Genomic DNA, 6000 nt, shown 5'->3' on the forward strand with positions numbered 1-6000 from the left:
GTTACTATATTACTTTAATATGTGAATAGCTCAAGGCTTAAGATACATTATGGCAGTCCTGAAAAGTAGATCATAACACAGAGTATATAGACATCACCCAGACTTCCTGGGGAAGGGATGTCAGAGTCAGCAAGAGTTCACCTTTGAGTGTTCACCACATATGTCAGAAACTCATCTGAGAATTACTTCAGCGAAGAGGCAATTTCCAACAAAGACATTGTTTGTTTAAAGATTTCAGCAAGTACAGACCAGTCTTATGCCATTGTACTAGGCTTATGATCTATATAGAAGATTGTCCTTGAATGTGCACACACACACACACACACACACACACACACACACACACACACACTGAAAATCTCTGATACTCTCATGCCAGTGTGTCTTCCTGTACACAGCCAGCCACATTCATCACAGTCGTTAACGGACATTATACTCAAAATGTTGTTTTGAGTGCTACTTTTAAGTAAACCATCAGTGGAATTGCCTTTTTGGGGATTTTGTGTTGTTAGTCCACATTTCTTGGTTGAAAGAAACAATTTTAAAATCACAAGAACTGAAGTTTATATTTAGATGTTAGATAAACACTGCCAACTGGACAGACAAGACGTCTCTATGGGTATTTGCTGTCAAGCCTAATGATCTGGGTCCAATCCCTCATTTCCTCCCGCTGACCTGTGTACTTTCATGTTCATGTACATATGCTTGTATGTGCACACACATAAATAGGTTAGTACACGAATAAAAGCTTGAAAGAAAAAAATGTTGTAATATTTACAAATTATCCAACTGCATGTTGACATGGGAGCTCCTGTTTAGGGGAGGAGATAGGTAATTTCTTCCTGGGAAAGCCTGATTTATAAAATGAAAATTACTGGTAGAAAAAGAAAAAACATGTCTAGAATAATTGCTTTATTCCCCTTCAAAAGAGCATATCCCCAGAGAATTGCCCCTACCCATATCTTAAAGCTCACGCTTTCCACACTTAACATTTACCAAACAAATGTTAAGAGGAGAGATGTGATAACCGTTCCTCTGTAGGAACATCTGTTTTCAAAGGAATGTTGGCAGCATGTATGCATGATGTCAGTCTGCCAGGCCGAGAGATTACAATCTGCTTCAATCTTGCCCTAGCAGTCATTGCTCAGGGAAGCCTTGTTGAGAGGCGTGCAAGCCAGAGTTTGAAATGGGTTACTGTACATTCTCACTGGAGAATAAACAAGAGATTGGAAGTAGGAAGTTCTCATGAGTTTGTACCTTAAATATTTACATTCAACATTCACAAAATGTTCATTTCTAAAACTGTTTGGAAAAACAAGATATAGCTCCAAAGAAGAACATCCCCAGTCCAATGCTAACCATCAACAAATATTTATTGAGAGAACTAATCCTTTGAGTTGGAGGTGTCATCAAGCTCTGTCTTTAAGGACCAACACACCCTCCACACTTTCCATAGGACCTTTACCTTTCCATAGGATGCTTTACGCATCCAGTTGGCTAACTGGAATTTCACAAGATCTCTTAATGACCTTCTGCTCACCAACTTTTACCGGGTTTTCAAATATTTGCTCAGCAAAAGGTTTTGTGTAAAATCCTTAGGCTGGGAAATCCACAAACAAGTCTAACTTAGAAGACAATATAGTTCTAATATTGATGGAAGGACATATCGCTTGGGTTTGGTTGTAACCTATAAAACAATGTCAGTAGAGAACATAACTCCCTCAATGTTAAGATTTGATGGATGAGAGAGATTTTGTGTTAAGCTAACTTAACACAGAATTCTATGAAGGCTTCTTGGAATCAAGAAAAAAAAACAGTTGTAACAGCCAAAAACAACAAAGAAATATGCAAACCATATACCATTGCTTATATCCATAAGAATTATTACCTAGACTTGATATATTCATTGCAACCATGAACTTAAACTATAGTCATCTCCATTGGGTTTACACAGAGGGTCCCTGCCAACATCAGTCAGGGAAGGGGTAGCAGCTCATAGGGCCCTACCTTTTACCTATAAACCGTTAGCTGTTAATGTATCGTGAGGAAGGAAGAGTCACTGTCTTTAGTTGTGAGCCCAATGCTGATCTCAATCGGCTCTGAGGAACAACTCCAAACATCACACAGATGGCCTTGGTTGGTCTCCATGGGTCACAAAATGAAAAGAGATAGGACTGTGAAAAAAGATTTGAGAGAAGTAGAGGTCATAGAGATGGGGATGGGCATTGATCAATATGTACTACATATGCATCTGAGAGCATGTCTAAGAACAATTTTAATAAATAAAAATGTAATTATTTTAATGTTAGATGTGGGTGGCATTAAAGAACAGAGGTACACTGTGTGATCATCTCATTGTGTTACAACAAAGGAATCATTTAGTGTTAGTTATATGACATTTCATAAAGTCACATGACACCATGAAAAATAGCCTAGTACCAGGAACCCGGACCAATGTAAGACTATTTTGACACTTGGCCAGCCACTTAATTTCTTAGCTTCAACAAAACTCCCACTGAAAGTATGAAAGTTTTTAAAGTTATTTAGCTATGATGATCAGGTAAGTGGATGAAGGAAGACAGAAATAGAGTCATACAGTAATTTATCATGCAAATGAAAAGAATTTTGCAGAAATATAATATGCCATTCAGTTTCAGTAGTCTATCTTAATTAATTTTTACATTCAGAAACATACTGTGATAATTTCCTCTCATCTTTTAAGAAGTTGTACTGGCTGGTTGTGTGTCAACTTGATAAAAGCTGGAGTCATCAGAGAGGAAGGAGCCTCAGTTGAGAAAATGACTTCATGAGATCCAGCTATGTGGCATTTTCTCAATTAGTGATCAGTGGGGGAGGGCTCAGCCCAATGTGGTGGTGTCATCCCTGGGCTGGTGGTCCTAGGTTCCATAAGAAGGCAGGCTGAGCAAGTCAGGGGAAGCAAGCCAGTAAGCAGTGCCCTCCAAGGCCTCTGCATCAGCTCCTGCTTTCATTGTCCTCCCCTGCTTGCCTTTTGTCCTGACTCCTCCCTTTGGTGATGAACCACAGTATGGAAGAATAAGCTGAGTAAATGCTTTCCTCCCCAGCTTGCTTTTTGGTCATGGTGTCTCATCATAGCAATAGAAGCCCTAAGACAGAAGTCATGTGTATTGAGCATCTCAGTGAGCCTGCTCTGTTCTGTAATAAACCTTGCCCACTTGCAGGTTTAATGGTGTTATCACCAGCCCTCTCGATTTTATGCATCAAGCAATTAGAATAAAGCTGACATGACCACAACAGTTCCTCTCCCCAAGGCCCATGTAGCTACTACCAAGTTGAAGAGACAAATTCCATATGACCACACGCACATACACAATACACACACACACACACCACAGAATACACACATACAATCCACAAAATTTGACAAGAAACACCTGCACAACCAAAAATGCAAAAGCACGGAAAGCTGTGATTCCATAGCAAGGGAATGTTACCCCCTTCTTCCAGGCAAATTCAAATATGTATCTCTTTATAGATGAACTGTCCAGAGGGTTAGCAGGCTCCTGAGTCAAGGAACCTTCAAAGCTACTACCATTGGACACTATTTTCCCAGGCTCAAAGATTCAGATGAGAAGTCACAGGACACATGAGGAGAAAGTTTAGAGGTGGTATTGTTTTGGTTTCTGGTTTCTTCTTGTTGTTTTTGTTTTTCTAGGAGTGATGTATTGAAAGCTAGTCCCTATTTCATAGCCGTGGACCTTCCTCTAAATGTAAACAGCACCAAGTACAGAAAATGACTGCCACACTTGAATGCCAAACAAACACAAGATGACAAGCACAGATTTTTGGCTTCATATTAAAGCTTAGTTTTTCAACAAACCTCTTTGTTGCCTCTGAAGACAATAGTCCTAGTGTTTCTGAGTCAGATCCCTGTGACCCTGGGCTGAGCCTCCGTTTCCACAACCCAACAGACATCATTGAACACATGGAACTAGTGTCCTCTTTGGTTTGAAAGCCAGCCATCCCCTCCCTCCTGGCCTCCTGCTACAGAAGCATTTGTTTCCTGGTACTAAATAGCTGTGCTAAACGAAACTTGGATTTTGCAGACCAAGCCCAGGTAGTTTGATGAGGTACGTTCTTGGTGATTTCTGCTGGAGCAGAAAGTGGTAGCCTCATCGTGGTCTCTGTTGGAGGGCGCTGTGGATTTTTCCACTTCATTGACTCATTAAAGGTTTCACTTTTCATTGGTGTATATTGTTTTGGTTCCTTGCAACTCCATAGTATAAATAATTGACTTCATTATAATAATATATCATATAATATATAATAATTGACTAAATGGAGGCCATGGGCACTTTACTCTTCACCCAGTCCACAGTTAAATAGATGAGTATTTCTGAGTATCCATGGCATGTACACACATGAGAATCTTAGAATAGACAATGAGTCTCTCATACAAGATGATGGGTGGTCCTCTTTGTCACTGTGATGGCTAATCATGCTTGACAACTTTACATGTGGGAAAGGGGGACCTCAGTTGAGGAATAGTTTCTAACAGATTGGCCACAAGCATGCCTATAGGGTATTTTCTTTTTGACTGATGTGAGAGGGTCAAGTTTGCTACATTACTTTATTTTGATCACTTAATATCTGTGATAATAAAAACCTGCTGGAGAGATAGCTCAGAGGTTAAAAGCACATGAGGATCCTCTTGAAAAGAACCAGAATTTTATGTCTAGCACCCACTCCAGGGAGCTCACAACTTCCTAAAACTCCCACACCAGAGATCCAACACCTGCAGTCATGTACACACACACACACACACACACACACACACACACACACTCACACAATTTAAAGCTAATAAAAATAAGTCTTTAAAAAACAAAAGCTAATGAACATCACATTAAACCCATGCCACATTGACATTTTATATATAAAGAAAATAATGACCCAGGCATGGTGGTTCATGCCTTTAATCACAATGATCAAGAGGCAGAGATAGGCAATGTCTAGGAGTCCATGGTCAGCCTGGCCCAGCTGGGGCTACCTGTAAGACCTTGTCTAGAAAAAGACAAGAAAAAGACATGGGGAAAAAGAAAGTGATGGTCACCAGTACCTGATGACTCTTCCTACTTCTACAGCTCTGCAGTCCACAACACAGCTGCTGTCAGCCTTCATCTTCAAAACTATCCTGACAAGAGATTGTTCTCATGTCTGTTTTATATCTTAAAAACTGAGAATGTTAGATGATTTAATGGGGGGGTCATGTAAATAATATAGGATATGAAAATAAGATTTCCAGAATCCCTTCTGTGAATCTATCCCTCGTTTGGGTGGAGCATGCCTTACGAGGTGGAAATATAAATGACACAGTGTTCAGAAACCACCTGGTGGTTCAGGACATGATACTGTGTTGTCTTGTTGAGGCTTAAGAAAGCAGCCATTTATTCTTCAAGTACAATGAGCCATTTTCTAAGAAACTATAGCTCCTTAGTCATAGCATCATGGCTGGGTCACTGAGAGAATTATCCAAAGAAGTCATTCCCACTGTGTTTCCATTCATTCACTTATTCATTCACCCTCCTACCCACACACCTTCTAACAGATTTATCTACTTAATTACTTTAGGAATAATAATTTTCCTCTCTTGATTATACATTCAGCTCTGACATCATCCTTGATAAATCTGGTCAAATAACAGGCAACAATCAAAGCCAAGGGAATTCCACTACAGCCCACTTCTTGTATATGTTGAAAGGGTTGAATATGGTAGCTCACATAGCTAGGGACATACATATTTTTCCCCTTCCTGTGGACCAATTTTTATTTAAATTTTACTCTGAAGAAGAGATAGTTGTTCTACTACCACTTCAACATTTGTGACAGAACAGAATTCAATTCTCAAATGGGAAGATATTTTTTGGCAGTCTCAGTATAGTAAATTAATAAAAAACTGCATTGTGTATGAGTCAAATTCAATTCAGTTTCTTTGTCCTTAAATGAAGGGCTTGGTAAGGG

Source organism: Mus caroli, unplaced genomic scaffold (genome assembly GCF_978045245.1).
Source record: "Mus caroli unplaced genomic scaffold, Mus_caroli_1 scaffold_19, whole genome shotgun sequence".
Classification (NCBI taxonomy): domain Eukaryota; kingdom Metazoa; phylum Chordata; class Mammalia; order Rodentia; family Muridae; genus Mus; species Mus caroli.